This window comes from Molossus molossus, unplaced genomic scaffold (genome assembly GCF_014108415.1).
Source record: "Molossus molossus isolate mMolMol1 unplaced genomic scaffold, mMolMol1.p scaffold_m16_p_1, whole genome shotgun sequence".
Taxonomy (NCBI): Eukaryota; Metazoa; Chordata; class Mammalia; order Chiroptera; family Molossidae; genus Molossus; species Molossus molossus.
Window position 1 is genome coordinate 107,226,665 of NW_023425344.1, and position 24,380 is coordinate 107,251,044.

At 40.5% G+C, this 24,380-nt stretch overlaps 1 protein-coding gene across 6 annotated transcripts in view; it reads right to left on the reverse strand.

Moving 5' to 3' along the window:
* The window catches only part of MLLT10 (MLLT10 histone lysine methyltransferase DOT1L cofactor), a 290,083-nt gene that overhangs the window by 260,924 nt on the left and 4,779 nt on the right, over window positions 1-24,380 (reverse strand). Inside the window, exon 1 of one of the 6 annotated variants that reach the window (XM_036281764.1) lies at window positions 4,616-4,823. The exons of the other annotated variants lie outside the window; for them this stretch is intronic. The gene's annotated coding sequence lies outside the window, so the exon portion shown is untranslated. Of the gene's footprint in view, window positions 1-4,615; window positions 4,824-24,380 lie in introns of those variants that run through there. 6 annotated transcript variants of the gene reach the window in all.

A 24,380-nucleotide genomic window follows, 5' to 3' on the forward strand; every position in this document is an offset into this window, starting at 1 on the left:
AGAAATTAGGAGTCTTTGTTCAGACAAGAGTAAAATATTAATCCTCTCATAGCTTATACTATATGGCTAATTGTTCATTTGACAAAAGAAACATACTCTGACATATAGCATCCATATATCAAAGAAGACCAAAGGATGGAATGTGTTTGGAAGAGAAAGCTCAGAGCTTTCCCCAAAAAAATTAGTTACCAAAAGTACTTACACATCCATAAATATTAACCATGTGTTGCCAAAAACTTAAAATACTTCTGCAGCACTGGCAGGTATGGCTCAGGTGGTTGAAGCACCGTCCTGTATAGCAAATGATGGTGGGTTTGATTCCCTGTCAGGGCACATACCCAGGTTTCAGGGTTTGATGCTGGTCAGGCGTCTGCGGGAGGCAACTGATCAATGTTTCTCTCTCACTCTCTCCCTACCTCTTTTTAAAATCTAATGAAATTTAAAAAATAAAAAACTTCTGAAAGTCTAAGTAAAATGAAAGTTTTCTGGCCCTCGATGATTTGGTTTAAAAAAAAAAAAGTAGTAGTTTGGCTCAGCAGTTAGAGTGTCAGCCCACAGCCCACAGTCCTGGGTCTGGTTCCCACTAGGGGCACATACCTCAGTTGCAATTTGTCCCTGGCCCCCGTTGGGGTCGTGTGGGTGGCAACCACTTGATGTGTCTCTCTCACATCAATGTTTCTCTCTCTCTCACCTTCCTCCCCCTCCCCCCCACACACCCCCCCACCTAGCTCTATCTAAAGATAAATGCAAAAATTTCCTCAGGTGAGGATTAAAAAAAAAAACTTTCCTGAACACAGATACAGCTCATCTAAATAGTTCCATTCTAACTTTAAAGACAAAGAGAATAGTCCAGTTTGTGTGACTCAGTGGTTGAGCATCCACCCATGCACTAAGAGGTTGCCGGTTCGATTCCTGGTAGGGACACATGCCCAGGTTGTGGGCCCAATCTCCAGGGGCCAATTGATGTTCTCTCTCATTGATGATTCTATCTCTCTCTCCCTCTTCCTTCCTCTCTCTCTAAAATCAATAAAGAAAAAAAATTTTTTAAAGACAAAGAGAATAAAGTAAGAACAAGGGCGTTTGCCCGGCCAGTGTGGCTCAGTTATTGAGCATCAACCCATGAACCAAGAGGTCGCTGGTTTGATTCCCAGTCAGGGCACATGCACAGGTGTGGGCCAAATCTCCAGTGGGGGGCATGCAAGAAGCGACAAATCCATGTTCTCTCTCATTGATGTTTCTCTCTCTCTCTCTCTCTCTCTCCCTCTCCATTCTACTCTCTAAAATCAATAAAGGAGAAAAATAAATTTTTAAAAAAACAAAGGGGTTAAAACATACAATAGCAGAAAACTAATAAACCTCCAAAAAGATCCAACCATAAAGGAATACAGTAAACCCTCAATTTAATAGACTCCAGATTTAATGAACAAAATTTCTGGTCCATATGTCATATGTGAATATCAATACCCTGTTAATTTAAAAATGCTTTGAGCCAAGATTTGCTTGTAATTAAATTAACAGGTTTTTATATTAATATACTTAACAAATTTTAGTGAATAGGCCCTACGTTGGAAAAAACTGTAGTAATTTTACTGACATAAATATTACATATCTAACAACTAAAAATCACATATTTAAATCCAAGAATTACCCTTGTAAACAATGTTCCAGTAATGATTCGTACATGATTATACTGCGTCGCACACAGAAGTTGGTTCTAATGTGGCGTACTGTGACTTTCTGCAGTTTTTTTAAAATAAGAAAGTGTATACAGTTCCTAATATCAAGCTACAGTCTTTTTTAAAATATATTTGTATTGTTTTATTTAGAGAGAGACTAAGAGAGAGGGAGAGATTAAAAACATCGAGAAGAGAGACACATCAATCGGCCGCCTCCTGCACATCGCCCCCACTGGGGATCAAGCCGGCAACCTGGGCATGCGCCCTGACCAGGAATCAAACCAGTGACTTCTTGGTCCATAGGTCGATGCTCAAACACTGAGCTACACTGGCTGGACTCTGCAGTAGTTTTTTGTTTTGTTTTAATATTTTTCCTTTGATTTTTACAGAGAGAGGAAGGAAGAGGGAAATACAGAAACATCGATAAGAGAGAACATGGATTGGCCGCCTCCCACATGACCCCCCCCATTGGAGACTGGGTCCAGAACCAGGGCATGTGCCCTGACCAGGAATCAAACTGGCGACCTCTTGGTGCATGGGTCAATGCTCAACCCCTGAGCCACACCGGCTGGGCTCTGCAGTAGTTTTAATAAGAGCCAGTCTCTGGTCTAATGTGCACTATGCCATGCCAGCTGTGTGCATCTGTTTACTCGCAGTGATTGGTGAATGCCCGCGTTTACTAGACCTATTCAGTATAAATTTGAAATTACTGTAATACATATAGAAAACTTTTCTGTAAAATTCAACTTTTCACACATACTTAATTTTAATTACACAAACGTGTCTACCTAAGTAAAACCAGGTAAACTAATCTTTCAATTTTTTAACACACGCATTTGGAAAACCTACATTATTACATAATGAACAGTCCCTCACCCAAATTAGTCTGTTATATGGAGATTTTACTGTGGTGTCCTTGCAATTGATGATAAATTTCCTAGTCTCACCACACTGATGCTGTTTTTATTTTTGCCCTATTCTAAAACAAATCAAGATGAAGATCATCACATATATATTAGCCTTAACACTTCTGGTTACTTCCTTGAACTTCCTTGAACATTACAGCATAGCAATTAAGAATATTATCTCTGGAGAAGAGCATGTAGAAAGTACTCTTCTGGGGTTATTAGTCTGCTCATAATTATGTAGAAGATGGAGTGGGGAAAGTGAAAATAGAAGCAGTAGGGAAAAAAATAAATGGGAAAAGAAGGGTTTACATTGTATTAGGGCAGTTTTAGTTTCTATTTGGCTCTAGAATAACACCACCATAAATTTCTGACCCTACTGAATAACTACACAACTAGCATTTTTAGTGTTGGGAGATGAGCATGGAGGGGTGTTTATCCAGCCATACTCTGTGCAGAAATAAAATGTGTAAGTGGAAATACTTTTAGTGAAAATACTGTGGACCAGAAAAAAATCTTCCCTGCACCAACAGTGAAGAAACACCAGAGGAAATTGAGAAACAACAATATTTGCTTTGTACAAGATAATTTTAAAATGGGGGACTATACTAAAAAGGAAAAATAAAGAAGTCACTGTATGTGCAATATGCTACCTTTTTGTAAAAAGAAAAACAAGAAAATATATATATAAAAGCATGTACATACATAAGAAACCAGGAAGATAAAACGGGAAGTTTGGAAGCAAAACTGAGCAAGTAAGAGAGGTTTAGGAGGAAGAACTTCCACTGTGGATATTTTATATTTTTTAACTATATCATTATATCACCTTATCAAAAAATTAAATACATAATTTAAACTGTGGCAATAATCTAGACAACAAAAAAATAGAGCTTAGATTATGTCAGTGACTAGAGAAGTAGGGAAATTAAACTTAAGATGCCTAGGATACCTAAATAGAAATATCCAAAAGGCAACTGCAAATGTGGATCTGAAGAACAGAAAAATTATTAAGGTGATATTGATGCCTAGAGGAATCCATAAGCAGTCATAAGTTTACCTCAAGTGAGGTAATCAAATAAAAGGCCAGAAAAGCAATTGTGTAAGTTCAACTTCAAAGAAGTAAAGAAGAGCCCAGCTGATGTGGTTCAGTCGCTAGTGCTGACAAGTTTGATTCCTGGTCAGGGCACATGCCCAGGTTGTGGGCCCAATCCCCAGTAGGGGGCATGCAGGAGGCAGCCCGTAGATGTTCTCTCTCATTGATGTTTTTATCCCCACCCCCCACCCCACCCCATCCCCGCCCCCCTCTCTCTAAAATCAACAAAGAAAAACAATTTAAAAAAACAAAACAAACTCTTTAAAATTTTTTTAAAGAAGTAATGTCAAACAGAAATCCAAAAAGCAATGTTTAAAGAGATAAGAAAAGCCCTGGCTCAGCAGTCAGAGCGTAGGCCCATGGACCACAGGGTCATGGGTTTGATTCCCAGTCAAGGGCACATACCTGGGTTGTGGGTTTGATTCCCAGCCCTGGTTGAGGTCATGTAGGAGGCAGCCAATTGATGTGCAATTCTCACTTCAATGTTACTCTCTCTCCCTCCCTCCCCCTCTATCTAAAAATCAATGGAAAAATAATCTCAAGTGAAGATTAACAAAAGGAAAAAAAAGGAGAGCGATAAGAAAAGAAAGCAGCTTCCCAGAAGTCATGAGAAGAGAGCACTGCAAGAAAGACTGAGTGATCACACTTTTAAATACTGAAAGTAGATCAAGCAGAATAAAAACTGAAAGCTTTAGACATGGCCATTTCAAGTTAACAAAATCAATAGAGTGGTGAACTTCAGAGCCAAATGTAATGGTTTGAAGGGTGAATAAATAGGAGTTTATGATATTTTATGTGCTTATTTAAATACCTAAAATTTTTTCAGAAGAGGATTTGAGACAGCCTACAGATTAGGCACCTATATTATAACAATAAAAAATAGAAAAATAAACATTGAAAGCCAATGAGGGACATCCCCTGATTTAGGGAAACTCTCTTACCCCTGACTCCAACTATGCAGTTCTAGTGAGGGTTGTCATTCATAGCACCCTCCCCACTCCAGCCACAGGGATGGTGAGTACATGATCCAAGACAGGTCAATCAGAGTCCTTCCCAGGATTCTTCAAGAGAGCCCCTTCTTCTGGTTGAAGGGGCTGGGAAGATGAGAGCCAAGAGCTGCCAGCAGTCATCGTTCCAGCCTCATGAAGTAGAGAGTCTGTAGTATGAGAGAATGAAATCAACACGCAGAGAAACAGAGATAAGAGGTGAAGTTCTAAACCCCACAGGAGGAGGAGGAAGAGGAAACAACTATACTAATAATCAGACTAATATAACTGATGTAACTAAAGACCAGATTTGTTTCTAGGCTGCCTGATAGCCAGAATAAAAAGGAAAACAGAATGTGTGTCATAGTTATCAAAAAGGAGGAAATATACCAGATTCTTGAGGGAGATAATTTTTTAATGCTAAATTATTAAAAGAATTTATTGTACATGGATCTTTATATAATGGTCACTGAAAGAAAAAATAGACAGTGTCCATGATGAGAGCATTATAGCATTTCATATGCTACTGTTTAAAATGAACACGAAGTTATATCTCAAACATTAAGCACAACTAAGGCTAGACTATAAAAAGCCGTTGAAGAAGCAGAGGTAGCAAATGGTTTTATTCTTCCAGGAAGTTTATTAGTAAAAGAGGAAAGACATAAAGGCGAAGAACATCAAGGGAAAGTAGAATCCACAAGAAAATTTTAAAATATTTGTGAGCTAGTAGGAAAAGAAGTAAAAATGACAGACTGAAAAATAAAACAAGACCCTGGGAGAAATTGGGAAAGAAGACATCATAAGCATAAGTATTTAACTCTACTTAAAAACTACCTCCTCTCCTTCCAAATATTACACTAAAGTATATAAAAAGGGCATAAAGCCTCAAAGACAAAAAGAATAAAAGGAAAGACAACTACAAACTTTTGGAAGTTATAAAGGAGACCAGAAGTCAATGACTTAACAGATCAGAAAAGGTTGCTGCAGTAAGACAAATCCAAAGGCATTGTATCCTGAACCAGATAGCACCAGAAACTAGAAGAACTTTAGTTACCAGCATGGGGGGGAGGGGGAGGGCAGTGGCACACTTGCACAAGCATAGTGCTGGTGTATGTATCTGGGAGGGACGAGTTCAGGTAAGGCTAAAAACAGAAGGAACTGGGTAAAAACTGACACACACACACACACACACACACACCAATCTCTTTCTACACTACACACTATCAGGTACCTCTCTCTCCCCCATCCTAGAAAACTGCAAAAAGGGTAAACAAGGAAATCTGGACTTGGGGACATGAGGCACGGCTAAGGAAAGGGCTACCATACTGAAAAAAGTAACTGAAAATCTAATTCTAAATAGTGAAATTCCAGAAACCATCTTACAAAAGTATTGGTAATCAAGTTGGTCAAATCCCAAACAGATTATTTTTCTTTAAATAAACTAACCAGCTGGGAGTCTACTACTAGAACAACCCAGCTAAATCACCTATAATGAAGCCCATCAGCCAACAATCCCTGCCCCATACACAGAACTTCCAATCAAACTCATTACGAACTTGATTGCTAAGAGTGACCAGATTTTTAAGCAGTCTCTAAGAAGAAAGGCCAAAACAAATGGCGCAGAGAAACTGAAGAAAAGAGTACCAGAAGAAAATTTCAAAAACTGAAATAAATAACCCCCTGATTAATATCCTCTTAGAGTTAAGAGAAGATATTGCATCCAAGAAACAAAATCAGAAAATGAAAATAAGGAGCATTCAGAGAGCATAAAAGAACCCTTGGAGCCCTGGCTGGTGTGGCTAAGTAGTTAGAGTGTCAGCACCCAGACCAAAGGGTCTCGGATTCGATTCCCCATCTAGAGCTAGTACCTGGGTTGCAGATTTGATACCCTGTCCTGGTCGGGGCACATGCAGGAGGCAATCAATCACTGTGTCTCTCTCACATCAATGTCTGTCTATCTCCTCCCCCCATCACTCCCCCTTCCACTCTTTCTAAAAATCAATGGAAAAAATATCCTTGGGTGAGGATTAAAAAAGAAAAAAAAGCCCTTGGAAATTAAAAGTGGAATAGAATTCAGAAATTTGAGGGTTGAAAGATAAAGTAAAAAACGACTTCAGAAAGTAAAACAAAAATAAACACAAAATATTAAAAAATTAGAAGATTAGTTCAAAAAGTCCAACATCCAAGTAAAGAAACAAAAAGAAAAAGCAAACAATGACAACATAGCTGAGGAAATTATCAAAGAAATAATTCAAAAATATTTCCCTTAACTGAAATGTTCTCCAACATGATTTACCAATCAAAAGGGCTACTGTGTGCCCAGTATAATGAGTAAGGGAAAGCACACTACCATGAAAAGAATCAGAGCCTTGGCCAGTGTGGTTCAATTGGCTGATCACTGCCCCATGCACCAAAATGTCACCGGTTCGATTCCTGATCTGGGCACATGCCCAAGTTGCAGGGTTAATGCCCAGTAGGGAACATGCAGAAGGAAGCCGTTTCTCTCTCTCCCTTTCCCCTCCTCTCTCTCTAAAATCAATGAATACATTTTTTTTTTTTTTTTTTTTTTATCCTCACCCGAGGATATTTTTCCATTTTTTGTACAGATAGAGCGGGAGGGAGAGAGAGGAAGGGAGAGAGAGAGAGAAACATCGACGTGAAGGGACACATCGAGTGGCTGCCACCCGCACGACCAACCAGGGCCGGGGACAAACTGCAACCGAGGTACGTGCCCTTAGCGGGAACCGAACCCGGGTCTCTCCAGACCGCAGGCGGACGCTCTAACCGCTGAGCCAAACTGGCCAGGGCTGAATACATTTTTTTTAAGTATCAGAGATAAGCTGGATAAGGAAAAATTACTAAATGCAGAGAGAACAATTACATACAAAAAATCAAAAATCAGAACTTCATAGGACTTAATGGAAACACCGAAATCCCAAAAAAGCTGTGGAGAAATATCTTCAAATTTCTGAAAGAAAATGATTACCAAGAATTCTGTTCAGCCCTGGCCCATTTGGCTCAGTGCTTAGAATATTGTCCTGCAGAAAAAGAGTCGAGGGACCCTCGCCAGTTTGGTTCAGCAGTTGAGCGTCAGCCTACGGACCAGAGAATCCCGGGTTCGGTTCCTGCTAGGGGCACGTACCACCAAAAAAAAAACACAAAACAGAAAAAGAGTCGAGGGTTTGATTCTGGTCAAGGGTATGTACCACGGTTGCGGTTCAGTCGCCAACCCTCGTTGGGGTTGTATGTGTCTCTCTCCTTCAACGTCTTTCTCTCCTTCTCCCCCCCTTCCCCTGCCCCATTCTAACTGAAGATAAATTGGAAAAATATCCTCCGGGTGAGGATATTTTTTTAAATTCTGTTCAACCACACTTTCAATCAAGTAAGATGGTAAAACTACAACACGCAAAGTCATAAAAACTTATTTCTCACACACCTTTTCCTATGAAGCTGCTAGAAGATGTGCCAACTAAATAAATCATTTAAATAAAATCATTTATTTATTTGTTTGTTTGTTTATTTATTTATTTAACTAAATCATGGAAATAAATCATTAAAGAAGAAATGGAAGAGTGAAGGGTTAGAAAACAGGGAATCCAAAATAAGCAAAAAGTAAAGAAACTCCCAAGATGATAGTGAAGGGAAGTTTCAGGCCTAAAGACAAACCAGCCCAGATGAGATGGTACCTAGAGGAAGATCTACCTGTTTAAAAGTAAAGGAGGAAGAGGGAAAGGGAGAAGAGGAAGGAGAAGAGAGAAGAACTGGTGGCAGAGGAGGGTGAAGAGGAAAAGAGAAGAAGAGGATGAGAGATGAAGAGGACAAGAAAATGAAAAAGGTAAAGAAAAGAAAAACTGATCTTATAGACTACCCAATTCATTAACCAAATGGAAGATTAAATGAAGAAAACATAGTATACATGACTCAAATATTTAAATAGTCATATATAAAGTAAATATTATTTTAGCACTACTGATTTAACCAAAATTTGTGATATGGTAAAAGGCAACATCTAAAAATTATGTCAATCAAACAACAAGTGTTGGTGAGGGTGTGGAGAAAAGAAAACTGTAGTACACTGCTGGTGGGAATGCAGATTGGTGCAGCCACTGTGTAAAACACTATGGTGTTACCTCAAAATGTTAAAAATTGAACTGCCATTTGACCCAATGATCCCACTACTAGGAATATACCCTAAGAAACCTGAATCACCAATCAGAAAGAAAAAATGTACCCTTATGTTCATAGCAGCACTATTTACAATAGCTAAGATCTGGAAACAACCCAAGTGTCCATCAGTAGATGAGTGGATTAAAAAGCAGTGGTACATATACACAATGGAATACTATGCAGCTGTAAGAAAGAAAGATCTCTCATCCTTTGAGATGGCATGGAAGGACCTGAAGAATATTATGCTAAGCTAAACAAGCCAAGCAGAGAAAGACAAATATCACAAGATCTCACTTATTTGTGGAATTTAATGAGCTAAACAAACTGCTGAACAAAATTAACCCAGAGATATGGAGGTGGGATACAGACTGACAAGCCTCAGAGAAAGGGGGTTTCTGGGAGAAGAGATAAACCACAGAACTTAATGCATGACCAATGAACATAGACAACAAAACTGAAGATGGAGGTGGGGGAGAAGGGTGTCAATGGGGGAAAAATGAGAAACATCTGTAACAAAAACAAATTAATAAATAAAAAATTTTAAATAAATAAAAATTATGTCAAAAATAGATGCTTAATCAACATCATTAAAATGTCCATTCTAGCCCTGGCCAGTTTGGCTCAGTGGTTAGAGCGTTGGCCTGCGGTCCGGAGAGACCCGGGTTCGGTTCCCGCTAAGGGCACGTACTTCGGTTGCAGTTTGTCCCCGGCCCTGGTTGGTCGTGCGGGTGGCAGCCACTCGATGTGTCCCTTCACGTCGATGTTTCTCTCTCTCTCTCCCTTCCTCTCTCTCCCTCCCACTCTATCTGTACAAAAAATGGAAAAATATCCTCGGGTGAGGATAAAAAAAAAAAATGTCCATTCTACCCAAAGCAAACTATAGATTCAATGCAATCCCCATTAAAATACCAACGTCCTATTTCATGGAACTAGATCAATACTCCAAAAGTTTATATGGAACAAAAAAAAAACCCCGAATAACCACAGCAATGTTGAAAAAGAAGAACAAAGTAGGAGCGATCACATACCAAATATCAGGTTATACCACTGTAATAAAACAGCCTGGTACTGGCACAAGAACAGGCATATAGATCAATGGAACAGGACAAAGAGTCCAGAAATTGACCCAAGACATTATGATCAATTAATATTCGACAAAGGTGGCAAGAGCATACAATGGAGTAAAGACAGCCTCTTTAATAAATGGTGTTGGGAAAATTAGACAGCTACATGCAAAAAAAATGAAGCTATTCCACCGACATACACCATACACAAAAATGGATAAAATGGATAAAAGACTTCAATGTGACTCATGAGTTCATAAAAATCCTAGAAGAAAATGTAGGCAACTAAATTTCACTGATTAAAACACCTAAGGCAAGAGAAACAAAGGAAAAAATGAACACATGGGACTACATCAAACTAAAAAGCTTCTGTACAGCAAAAGAAACAACCATCAAAATGGAAAGAGAACCCACTATATGAGACAGCCTAATTGCCAATGATACATCAGATAAGAGATTAATCTCCAAAATATAGAGTACTCATACAACTCAACAAAAGGAAGACAAAGAATCCAGCTAAAAAACAGTCAGAGGACCTAAACAGACACCTATCCAAACAAGACATACAAATGGCCGAGAGACATGAAGAAATGCTTAACGTCACTATTCATCAGACAGATGCAAATTAAAACAACTATAAAGGCCCTGGCCAGTTTGGCTCAGCAGTTAGAGCATCGGCCTGCGGTCCAGAGAGACCTGGGTTCAATTCCCGAAAGGGACATGTACCTTGGTTGCAGTTTGTCTCTGGCCCTGGTTGGCTCGTGTGGGAGGCAGCCACTCAATGTGTCCCTTTCGCGTCAATGTTTCTCTCTCTCTCTCTCTCTTCCTTTGTCTCCCTCCTACTATATCTGAACAAAAAATAGAAAAATGTCCTCAGGTGAGGATTAAAAATGAAATGAAATATGAAATGAAATGAAATGAAATGAAATAAAATAAAATAAAATAAAATAAAATAAAATAAAATAAAATAAAATAAAATAAAATAAAATAAAATAAAATAAAATATGGAGCAATCTACTAACTTCTCTTCTGGGATGAGACAACAATTCCATATCAAGATGATGATGCTTCAGGAATTCCCGCCCATCCTTAAAAAAGTAAATAAATAAAACAACTATAAGGTATCACCTCACACGTGCCAGAATGACTGCCATTAACAAATCATCAAACAACAAGTGCTGGTGAGGATGTGGAGAAAAGAGGACTCTAGTACACTGCTGGTGGGAAAGCAGTCTGGTACAGCCACTGTGGAAAACAATACTGTTTTCTCAAAAAATTAAAAATTGAACTGCCATTTGATCCAGTGATTCCACTCCTAGGAATTTATCCTAAGAAGCCTGAAGCACCAAAGAGAGAGAATATATGTACCCTTTGTTCATAGCAGCACTATTTACAATTGCTAAGATCTGGAAGCAGACCAAATGTCCATCAATAGATGAGTGGATAAAAAAGCTGTGGTACATATACACAATGGACTAATAGGCAGCTGTAAGAAAGATCTCTTATCCTTTAAGATGACATGGAGGAACCTGGAAAGTACTATGGTAAGTGAAACAAGCCAATCAGAGAAAGACAAATATCACATGATCTCACTTATTTGTGGAATATAATAAACAAAAAAAACTGATGAGCAGAATGGACCCAGAGACAAGGATGTGGGTAGAGACTGACAAACCTCAGAACAAGGGGGTGGGGGAAGGGAACAGTTACACCACAGAACTTATATGCATGTATGTGTAACCAATGGACATGGATAATTATGTGGGGGGTGGGAGGGTCGGGAGAAGGGTGTCAATGAGGAAAAAAGGAGAACCATCTGTAACAAAAATAAGTTACTTAATAAAAAACAAATAAATACATAAATAGCCCAGCCAATGTGGCTCAGAGGTTGAGCGTCGACCCATGCATCAAGAGGTCACCGGTTCGATTCCCAGTCAGAGCACATGCCCCGGTTGTGGGCCCAACCCCCAGTGGTGGGCATGCAGGAGGCGGTCAATCAATGTTCTCTCTCATCAATGTTTCTTTCTCTCCCTTTCCTTTCCTCTCTCTCTAGAATCAATAAAAAAATATTTTTAAAAAGAAAAAAAAAATACATAAATAATAGATGCTTAGAGATTCCTTTTAGAAATATAGAAGTATAACACAAGGGATTGCCTCTGGAGAATGAGATGAGGATTCAAGAATCAAACAGCAAGGTACTGTTTTGTATGTGAAGATAAGCTTGTGGTACACTACAGGACTTTGACTATGTGCATAACACTTTGATAAACATAAAATTAAATCTAAAGAAAAAATGGAATAAAAAGGTACCATATGTTGGGCAAAAGGAAAACAACCATTACCCTAGAATTCGAACTAGCATACAAGAGTGTAACAATGATATTTTTAGACATAAAAAGACCAATATACCTTACTCACTACTTAGTAGCCACAAATCCTGGGAAAAAAAAAAACACCAAAAAATTTTAAAATTAAAAAAATAAGAGCTATAAAGCAGCAAGGGAACTGGGTTGAGCAAAAACGTCAGTACCCTGGCAGGTTTTGCTCAGCGGTTAGAGCGTTGGCCTGCGGTCCAGAGAGACCCAGGTTTGGTTCCCACTAAGGGCACGTACCTCGGTTGCAATTTGTTCCCAGCCCTGGTGGGGTCATGCGTGCGGGAAGCAGCCACTCAATGTGTCCCTTTCACGCCGATGTTTCTTTCTCTCTCTCTCTCTTCCTCTCCCTCTCTCCCACTCTATCTGAACAAAAAATGGAAAAATGTCCTCGGGTGAGGATAAAAAAAGAAAAACAAGTGGGGGGAAAAAAAAAAAGCCCTACCCAGTTTGGCTCAGCGGTTAGAGCATTGGCCTGCGGTCCAGAGACACCCAGGTTCGGTTCCCGCTAAGGGCATGTACCTCGGTTGCAGTTTCCCCAGCCCTGGTTGGGTCCTGCAGGTGGCAGCCACTCAATGTGTCCCTTTTGCATTGATGTTTCTCTCTCTCTATCTTCCTCTCTCTCCCTTCCACTCTATCTGAACAAAAAAATGGAAAAATGTCCTCAGGTGAGGATTAAAAAAAATAATAATTAAAATATGTCAGTAATTTTAAGTCTAAATTATACCCTGGCCAGAAGGGCTCAGTTGGTTGAGCATTTTCTTTGTTTTTTTTTTTTTTTAATCCTCACCCGAGGATATTTTTTCCATTTTTTGTGCAGATAGAGTGGGAGGGAGAGAGAGGAAGGGAGAGAGAGAGAGAAACATCGACGTGAAGGGACACATCGAGTGGCTGCCACCCGCACGACCAACCAGGCCGGGGACAAACTACAGCCGAAGTACGTGCCCTTAGCGGGAACCGAACCCGGGTCTCTCCAGACCGCAGGCTGACGCTCTAACCGCTGAGCCAAACTGGCCAGGGCTGGTTGAGCATTTTCCTGTGCACTGAAGGGTTGCAGGTTTGGTTCCCAGTCAAGGCACATAACTGGGTTGCTAGTCGGTCCCAGGCTGGATGGGTACAGAAGGCAACCAACCAATTGATGTTCCTCTCACCCCTTACCTCTCACCTCTCTCTCGCTCCCTCCACCCCCGTCTCTCTAAGCATGTCCTCAGATGAGGAGTCAAAAAAAAAAACAAACTCTACCTTAATCCCATATGAAAATTCCCATTAAAATAATAGTCTAAATTATAGATGACAATTTAAAAAAAAAAAAAGTATTTGGGAGATTAAAAAGGATGGAATTTAAAAATAGACAATAATAACAGACTATGCAAGAGAAAGATAGAGGGAATAAAGGGATCCTAAGGTCATTGGCTTTGATCAAAAGGAATACAGAAATTATTTCTAGAAAAATATAAAGTATGAACATTAATTTTTTTTCCCTTTATTGAGTTTTAAAGAGAGAGGAAGTGAGAGGGAGACATAAAAACATCGATGAGAGAGGACATCGAATGGCTGCCTCCTGCATGACCCCCACTAGGGATTGGGCTCACAACCTGGGCATTTGCCCCAACCAGGAATCAAACCAACAACCTCTTGGTGCATGGGTCACTCAACCACTGAGCCACACCAGCTGAACTGAACATTAAAATTTTAAAGGCAAACACTAAAAGAAAAGAAATAGAACACAATAACCTTCAAATCACCATAGAATTGTTTTTTTAAGGAAGAATACTTAGGCTGATTCCGAAGACTCTGTCACGGGGTGTTCGGAATCGGATGCCGGCCAGCTAATAAACAGCTCTTATTTGGGAGGGGAAAAAAAGGAAGAATACTTACTCCAACTGAAGGAAAAAAGAAAGAGGGGGAGAAAAGTATGGTAAATAGGTAACAAAATTGAAAAGTATGGTAAATAGGTAACAAAATTTTATTTATTTTTTTTATCCTCACCTGAGGACATCTTTCCATTTTTTGTTCAGATAGAGCGAGAAGGAGAGAGAGGGAGAGAGAGAGAAACATCAATGTGAAAGGGACACATCGAGTGGCTGCCACCCGCATGACCCAACCAGGGCCGGGGACAAACTGCAACCAAGGTACATGCCCTTAGTGGGAACCAAACCTGGGTCTCTCTGCACCACAGGCCGACGCTCTAACCGCTGAGCCAAACCAGCCAGGGCAGGTAACAGAATTTTAGAAATAAACCCAAATGTATCGGTCATTACTATAAAGGTAAACAAATTAAACTTCCCTATTAATACAGATTTTTAGACTATATTTTTACAATACCAAGCTTCACTGTATTTACAAGGGTGTTCACTGCAGCACTACTTGTGATGTGAAAACTGGAAACCTAAATGACAATCAGTAAGGGAATTAAATTGTGGTATATTCTGTGACAGAATACTAAAAAAGCAGATGAAAGGAAAGAACTAGATCAGTTATATATCAATGTACCTATAAGTCACAGAACACATATACAGTATGGCACCATTCCTGCAAAATAATACTAGATGGGGTTTATGGATATACACATGTTAAGTTTAAGTATTAAAACAAAGATGGTGGTACAGATATACAATTAAATCTTGGCCATGAAAAAGGAGAAAATCCTGCCATTTGCTGCAACACAGATGGACCTTTAAGGCATTATGCTAAGGGAAACGAGTCAAATAGAGAAAGACAAAAGCTGTATGATCTCACTTATTTGTAGAATCTAAAGAAACCAAACTCGCTGGCCGGTGTGGCTGAGTGGTTGAGCATGGACCCATGCACCAAGAGGTTGCCGGTTCAATAACCGGTCAGGATACATGCCCAGGTTGTGGGCCCAATCCCCAGTGCGGGGCTTGCAGGAGGCGGCCAATCGATGTTCTCTCTCATTGATGTTTCTATATCTCTCTCCCTCTCCCTTCCTCTCTATCTAAAATCAATAAAGAAAAAAATGTTTAAAAAGAAACCAAACTCATAGAAGCAGAGAACTGGTGGTTGCCAGATAGTAGGTGGTAGGATGGGGGAAATGGGTGATGGTAGTCAAATAGTAAAAACATTCAGTTATAAGTCAAGTCCTAGGGATATAATGTACAGCATGATAACTATAATTAACAATACTGGGTTGTATATTTGAAAGTTTGCTAACAGAGTGGGAATCTTAAAAGTTCTCATCAAGCCCTGGCCAGTTTGGTTCAGCGGTTAGAGCGTCGGCCTGCGGTCCTGAGAGACCCGGGTTCGGTTCCCGCTAAGGGCACGTACCTTGGTTGCAGTTTGTCCCCGGCCCTGGTCGGTTGTGCGGGTGGCAGCCACTCGATGTGTCCCTTTCACATCGATGTTTCTCTCTCTCTCTGTTTCTCTCTCTCCCTCCCACTCTACCTGACCTCGGCTGAGGATAAAAAAAAAAAAAAAAGTTCTCATCAAAAGGAAAAGATATTTACAACCATGTGAGGTAATGATCAATGTTAACTTATTGTGATAGTCCTTTTGGTACAACATATTTCATTATGTTGTACACCTTAAACTAATATAAAGTTATGGCCCTAGCCGGTCTGGCTCAGTGGTTCAAGCATCGGCCCGAGGACCAAAGCATCAGGGGTTCGATTCTGGTCAAGGGCACATACCTCGGTTGCAGTTCAGCCCCCAGTCCTGGTCAGGGTTGTGCAGGAGGCAACTAATTGATGTGTCTCTCTCACACTGATGTTTCTCTCTTTCTCTCCCTCTCTCTCCCTCCCTCCTTTCCACTCTCTAAAAATCAATGGAAAACATATCCTTGGGTTAAGGTAAATAAATAAATTAAATAATTAAATAAATAAATAAAATAGTATTGCCCTAGATCAATGGTTCTCAACCTTCCTAATGCCACGATCCTTTAATACAATTCATGTTGTGACCCCCAACCATAAAATTATTTTCGTTGCTACTTCATAACTGTAATTTTGCTACTGTCATTATATCTTAGGCGACCCCTGTGAAAGGGTTGTTCGACCACCAAAGGAGTCGCGACCCACAGATTGAGAACTGTTGCCCTAGATCAATCCCTAAAACCTTGGCCTTTGATTCCATCCAGCAGTTTCTCCATAACAATGTAAGAAATCAGGAAGAACTGCAATAAAAAGCAGAGCGTTAAAACAACAATGAGGTATCACCTCACACCTTTCAGAATGGCCGCCATCAACAAATCATTAAACAACAAGTGTTGACGTGGGTGTGGAGAAAAGGGGACTCTAGTGCACTGCTGGTGGAAATGCAGAGTGGTGCAGCCACTATGGAAAACACTATGGTGTTACCTCAAAAAATTAAAAATTGAACTTCCATTTGATCCAGTGATCCTACTTCTAGAAATATACCCTAAGAAGCCTAAAACACCAATCAGAAAGAATATATGTACCCCCATGTTTGTAGCAGCACTATTTACAATCGCTAAGATCTGGAAACAGCCCAAGTGCCCATCAGTAGACGAATGGATAAAAAAGCTGTGGTACATATACACAATGGAGTACTACGCAGCTGTAAGAAAGAAAGATCTCTTATCCTTTGAGACTACATGGAGGGACCTTAAAAGTATCATCCTAAGTGAAACAAGCCAAACAGAGAAAGACAAGTTTCATATGATCTCACTTATTTGTGGAATATAATGAACATAACAGTCTGAGGAATGGGGTAGTCCCAGAGACGCGGAAGTGGGGTACAGACTGACAATCCCCTAAAGAGGGGGGTGGTGGGGGAGAGATAAACCACAGAACTTATATGCATGTATGCATGAACAGTGGACATGGACAACAAACTGGGGAAAGGGCAGGGAGGGAGGGGGATGGGGGAATCAGTGGGGGAAAAAGGAGAAACATCTATAACAAAAATTAATAAAAAAACAAAAAAAAACAAAAAAAAATTTTTTTAAATAAATAAATAAAAAGCAGAGCAGTATAGAAATATTACAGCTCACCTCCTATAAGAAAGGAACAGTCTTTCATTTAAATTTAAAAAGCAGCCCTGGCCGGTTTTCTCAGAGGTTAGATCATCAGCCTGCGGTCCAGAGACACCCAGGTTCAGTTCCCGCTAAGGGCATGTACCTAGGTTGCAGTTTGTCCCCGGCCCTGGTTGGGTCGTGTGGGTGGCAACCACTTGATATGTCCCTTTCACATCGATGTTTCTCTCTCTTTCTCTCCCTCCCACACTATCTGAACAAAAAATGGAAAAGTGTCTTCGGGTGAGGAATAAAATTAATTAATTAATAAGTTAATTAATTAAATTAGAAAAGCAGTGTCTAATTAATGCAAATTCTTTTTTTTTTATCCTCACCTGAGGACATTTTTCCATTTTTTGTTCAGGTAGAGCGGGAGGGGGAGAGAGGAAGAGAGAGAGAAACATCGATGTGAAAGGGACACATCGAGTGGCTGCCACCCGCACGACCAACCAGGGCCGGGGACAAACTGCAACCGAGGTACATGCCCCCAGCGGGAACCGAACCCGGGTCTCTTGGGACCGCAGGCCGACGCTCTAACCGCTGAGCCAAACCGGCCAGGGCTAATTAATGCAAATTCTTAATTGGCTTTTGGACATTCTATTTTTTTGCACAATCTACTCTTAACATGTTTTCAAAGTAGAATTTTTAAAATATAAAATGTCCAGTCTGTATGTCACTGAAATTATGTAAGTAGATAAAATCTATAATCTCTTCAGCCTGTGGTAATTAAGAATGACAAATACACATGAAATACAAAAGTAACACCTGGCTGGTGTGGCTCAGTGGTTGAGCATTGACCCATGCACCAAGAGGTCACCAGTTCAATTCCCGGTCAGGGGCCATGCCCAGGTTGTGGGTCAAATCCCCAGTGGGAGACATACAAAGGCGGCCAATTGATACTGTCTCTCATTAATGTTTCTATCTTTCTCTCCTAAAATCAATAAAGAAAAAAAAATTTTTTTAAATATAAACTTCTTTGAAAAAAAAATACAGAACAGAAGTAGCCCAGTTGGTGTGGCTCAGTGGACTGAGCACCAACCATTCAAGAGACAGTTGGTTCGATTTCCAGTCAGGGCACCTGCCAGGGTTGTGGGCTAGATCCCCAGTAGGGGTTGTGCAGGAGGCAGTCAATAGATGTTTCTATCTATCCCTCTCCCTTCCTCTCTCTAAAAATAAATAAAAAATTTAAAAAAAAAATTTATTTTTAAAAAAATACAAAATTAGTCATAAGTATTTTAACCTCTAACCACTATGATAATGATCAGTGAATAGTGTAAGTCTAATAAAAGTTTTTCAGCAAGAATACATATTCATACTTGAGGTTAATAAAGCAATTAAAGTGCTTTCTCTGAACAATAAATGCCTATCTACAAAGAGCTTCCCTTAAAAACCAACCAAACTTTCCTTCGATCCTACTTTTATTTTCCTATTTTCTTACTTTTTCAAAATTCAATCTAATCCTACAATCTCTACTCTCCTCAATGTCCTATAACTAGCATTCTGCCCAAACCTGGGAACTATAATTGCTGTCTCAAGAACTTTTGTTAGTCCAACATCCTTGGCAGCAATGTCACTATCAACTATTCTTTCCTGAAAAATCAATTGCCTGTGTTGCTACTGTACCTGTAGGCTCTCCCTTCCTGAAAGTTCATTATCCATCCTTGCTGGCCTGTTCTCTTAGTCTCCCACCTGTGAGTATTTACCATAGTCCAGTCTTCACTTTTCCTTTTCTCTAAAAAAAAAAAAATGTCATTTGGTTCTCAGTCTCCTTTCTATGTAGCTCCAACTTTAACTTGACTCCATTATTTTAATCATGTACTTCCAACGAAAAATCCTAGCAGCATCAAAACCGACATGCCCAAAACAAAAATTTTCTTATTCAGTTTTGCTCTCCCTTTCTCTTACTATCACTCTATTAATGGTATCACCATTCCAGAATAATCAACACCTTGACACTTCCAAGATCTTCTTTGACTATTATTCCCTTTCCTTTACAATAGCCATTTTTGTCATTTCATCTTCAAAACACTCCCTCCCTTCCTACTCTCAGTTTTATACTAATAGCATCCTAAGACTTTCAGTTTCTAATCTCCCCTTTCAAATCCATTCTATATAATATACTACCAAACTACTTGCCTGAAAATACTATTTCATTGTTCTAGATTTTTACTCTTCAATATATGTCAAGGTACCACCAGCTCATAATTCCATTTTCTCTGAGAAGTGAGCTACTGCAAAACAAAGAGAGATCTTGTGTCTGAACAACTCAACCATACTATCTAATTATGGCCAACTGGTTATCTAGACACCTCACCCAAGCCACGCCACAAGTTTTTTTTGGGGGGGGGGGGGATTCCCAAAGAAACATGAGATTCAGACTGAGATTTAGTCTCTTGATATAGGAAGTAGAAAATATTAGGAGCTGAAGTATGGCCATCTTTCACAATTGAAGGCAACATATAACATGTTAGTTGAAAGATTATTCACAGCCCGGACTCCCACTAGATTTGTATTACTCTTAGAACATGCTGCCTTATCCATAAAATGAGAGTAATAGAATATCTACCTTACAGATTTGACAGGATGATTAAAGGAGACAATTGGTATAGAACATTTAGCATAGTATCTGACATAATATACAGCCTAAAAATTAACTACTGATTGCTGTAGTAAGCAGCAGAGAAAATCTGCTGAAAGAAAAGAATGAAGCAGAGAGAAAAGCAGAAATAAGATCAAGACTAATTCAATTTCCTTCCTAGGTCATGAATACACTCCCATAGTATTCTGGTTCTTAGCTCCTTTATTCTTATAGTAAAATGCCCTATGTTTTTTGTTTCTCACAAAGGACCCTAACTTTTAGCCCTGGCTGGTTTGGCTCAGCAATTAAAGCGTTGGCCTGTGGACCAGAGTGTCCTGGGTTTGGTTCCCGCTAAGGGCATGTACCTCGGTTGCAGTTTGTCCCTGCTCTGGTTGGGGTCATGTGGATGGCAACAACTCCATGGGTCTCTCTCACATCAATGTTTCTCTCTCTCTTCCACCCTCTCTCCCTCCCACTCTATTGAATATAAATGCAAAAATGTCCTTGGGTGAGAATAAAAAAAAAAAAACAAAGAACCCTAACTTTTATAATTGTACACTATAGGAATTTAGAAGAGACTGTGCCTCTTTTTTAAAATCTTTCATTGTGCCTGGCCATTGTGGCTCAGTTGTCGAGCATCAACCCATGAACGAAGATTCCCAGTTTGATTCCCGGTCAGGGCACATGCCCAGGTTGCGGGCCCAACCCCAGTGGGAGGCATGCAGAAGGTGGCCAACCAATGTTTCTATCTCTCTCCCTCTCCCTTCCTCTCTCTAAAATCAATAAAGAAAAAAAATTTTTTAAATAAAACTTTCCTTGTCTCTACATCCCATCAAATAAAGCTGAAAAAAAATACGTCCTCCAGGTCTGCTCTGTTTGTTAGAGCATCATCCAGATACACCAAGGTTATGGGTTGTAGGTTCATATAAGAATCAACCAATGAATGCATAAATAACAACAGATCAACATTTCCTTCTCTCCCTCCCCCCATCCCCTTTCTCTAAAATCAATTAAAAAGTGGGACTTTTTTTTTTTTTTTTATCCTCACCGAGGACATTTTCTCAAGGACATTTTCTCATTTTTTTGTTCAGGTAGAGTGGGAGGGAGAGAGAGGAACAGAGAGAGAGAGAGAAACATCGATGTGAAAGGATCACATCGAGTGGCTGCCACCGCACGACCGACCAGGGCCGGGGACAAACTGCAACCGAGGTACGCGCCCCCTTAGCGGGAACCGAACCTGGGTCTCTCAGGACCGCAGGTCGACGCTCTAACCGCTGAGCCAAACCGGCCAGGGCAAAAAAAGTGGGACATGTGTAATACATTCAATAAAGACAAGTTTTAAAAAATAAATATAAATAAAATAAATTAAAAAGAAAGATTCTTTTTTGAAGATCAAAAAAGTTACACCCTTGCCCTGGCCGGTTTGGCTCAGCGGTTAGAGCGTCGGCCTGCGGTCCGGAGAGACCCGGGTTCGGTTCCCGCTAAGGGCACGTACTTCGGTTGCAGTTTGTCCCCGGCCCTGGTTGGTCGTGCGGTGGCAGCCACTCGATGTGTCCCTTCACGTCGATGTTTCTCTCTCTCTGTCTCTTCCTCTCTCTCCCTCCCACTCTATCTGTACAAAGAATGGAAAAATGTCCTCGGGTGAGGATAAAAAAAAAAAAAAAAAAAAAAAGTTACACCCTTGCCCAGCTGGTGTGGCTCAGTGGTTGAGCATCGACCCATGCACCAAGAGGTCACCAGTTTGATTCCCAGTCAGGGCACAGGCCCAGGTTGTGGGCCCAATCCCCAGTGGGGGCATACAAAAGGCGGCTGGGCAATGTTCTAGCTCATTGATGTTTCTATCTCTCTCTCCCTTCCCCTTCCTTTCTCTCTAAAATCAATTAAAAAAAAAAAAAAATTAGGGACTTCCGGTCAAGATGGTGGCATAGGTAAATGCCATATCGCATCCTCCTACAACCACATCAAAGTTACAACTAAACTACAAAACAACTATCATTCAAAACCGCCTGAAATCGCGCTGAATGGAAGTCCTACAACTACGGAATTAAAGCAGCAGCCACATCAAGGCTGATAGGAGGGGTGGAGGAGGACGGGCTGGTCCCACACCCACGTGTGGCAGATAAAAATCAGGAGGACACCTTCGGCTAGGAAGGTCTTCCCTGAGGACTGAAGGGTCCAGGTTCCACACCAGGCCCCAGCTCAGGGTTCCAGTGCCCAGAATAGAAGTCCCCATAACTTCTGGCTGGAAAACCAGCAGGAACTGAGGCTCAGGGAAGCTGAGGCGGCTGGAGCCCCAGGCAGCAATTCTTAAAGGTCCCGTGCACAGACTTATCGAACTCACTCCCTTTCAGCTTGGAGGGGAGGCAGTTTGAGGGGCGCCAGAGACATACAGGGAAGAACTGAGCTGTTTGGCATTGGAGCGAGGGTTGGAGAGGGGGCTTTCTCCTGGACAGATGTACAGTCAGAGGCCTTTGTTCCTTTGGTGAGCCCTTCCTTAGGGTGGCAGACAACAGCCATATCTGGGACTCCAGCAACCTGGCTCACACTGGCTGCCCCGCCCTGGTGATTCCCTGAGGCCCCGCCCCACCCAACTTTCAGGACCACCCAAGCTGTTGCCATTTGCTTAACCATAGAAATGGCCTGTCTGGGTTCCTGCTTCAGGTTTTCCTAAATTCTTTCAAACGAGCAGCATCTGGTTTCAGCTAGCCTCATACCTCTTGTTAAGTAATACACAGAAACAAGCACAGGGAGGCAGTCCAAATGAAGAGACAAAGAAACAGGTCCCAAATGAAAGAACAGAACAAAACTCCAGGAAAAGAACTAAGCGAAATGGAGATAAGCAACCTAACAGATGCTGAGTTCAAAATACTGCTTATAAGGATGCTCAATGAACTTAGTGAGAACCTCAGCGAACTTAGTGAGGGCCTCAAGAGCATAAAAAAGGACCAGTCAGAAATGAGGGAGGCACTAACTGAAATAAAGAATAATTTACAGAGAATCAAGAGTAGAGTAGGTAAATCCAAGAAGCAAACCATCGATTTGGAATATAAGAAAGCAAAAAACACCCAATCAGAACAGCAAAAAAAAAAAAAGAATCCAAAAAAATGAGGATAGTGTAAGGAGCCTCTGGGACAACTTCCAGTGTGCCATCTTGAGGTACCAGAAGGAGAAGAGAGAGAACAAGAAATCAAAATCCTTTGAAACAATAATGGCAGAAAAACTTCCCTAACTTAGTGAAGGAAACAGACATACAAGTCCAGGAAGCACAGAAGAGTTCCAAACAAGATGAACCCCAAGAGGCCCACACCAAGACACATCATCATCAAAATGCAAAAGGTTCAGGACAAAGAGAGAATCTTAAAAGCAGCAAGAGAAAAGCAGTTAGTTACCTACAAGGGAGTTCCCATAAGACTGTCAACTGATTTCTCAAAAAAACTTTGCAGGCCAGAAGGGAGTGGCAAGAAATATTCAGAGTGATGAAACACAAGAACCTACAACCAAGATTACTCTATCCTGCAAAGCTGTCATTTAGAATCGATGGCCATATAAAGAGTTTCCCAGTCAAGGAAAAGCTAAAGGAGTTCATCACCACCAAGCCATTATTATATGAAATGTTGAAGGGTCTTCCTGAAGAAAAAGATAAAAAATATGAACAAACAAAATGGCAATGAATATGTATCTATTGACCATTGAATCTACAAAGAAAATGAACAAGCCGAACAGAAACATTCTCATAGATATAGAGAACGTTCTGTTCATTGTCAGATGGGAGAGGGGTTGGGGGAATGGGTATAAAAGGTGAAGAGATTAAGAAGTACAAATTCATTGCTAGACTGACAAACCTCAAAGCGAAAGGGGTTGGGGGGTGGAAAGAAATAAACCAAAGAACTTATATGCAATATGAATAACCAATGGACACAGACAACAGTGGGGGGAAAGGCAGGATGGGGACGGTAGTGGGGAGGAGAGGGTCAATGGGGGAAAAATGAGGAACATCTGTAATACAGTCAACAATAAAGATAAAAAAAATTTTTTTAAATAATAAATAAAATTAAAAAAAAAAATTACACCCCTTTTTTTGTTATTAATCCTCACCTGAGGCTATTTTTTCAGTTGAGTTTTAGAAAGAGTGGGACGGTGGTGGGCAGGGGTGTGATCAATTGGTTGTGTTCTGCATGCGAATGAGCTGGACCAGGGTCTATGGAACCTGCAACCCAGGTACATGCCCTTGACCTAGAATCAAACCCATGATCCCCCTCCAGTGTATGGGCTGACCACTGGCCATGGCTCCTTTTTATGACAGCTGTCTTATTTACCTTAATATCTTGACCATGCCCTCAAAGAGAATAAAGGAATAAAAACAGGCAACAAATGGTAACTGAGGCAAATAATGTTGGCATTTTACCACTCCCATTCACAACGTCTTCATCCTATTGATATCCACCTTTCCTACTTCCTAATCTTTCTCTGACCCTGAATCTACTGTGACATCTTTGGAAGAGCCTCACTTTAACTGTCAGTGTTTACTAATAAATTAAAACTTAACTTC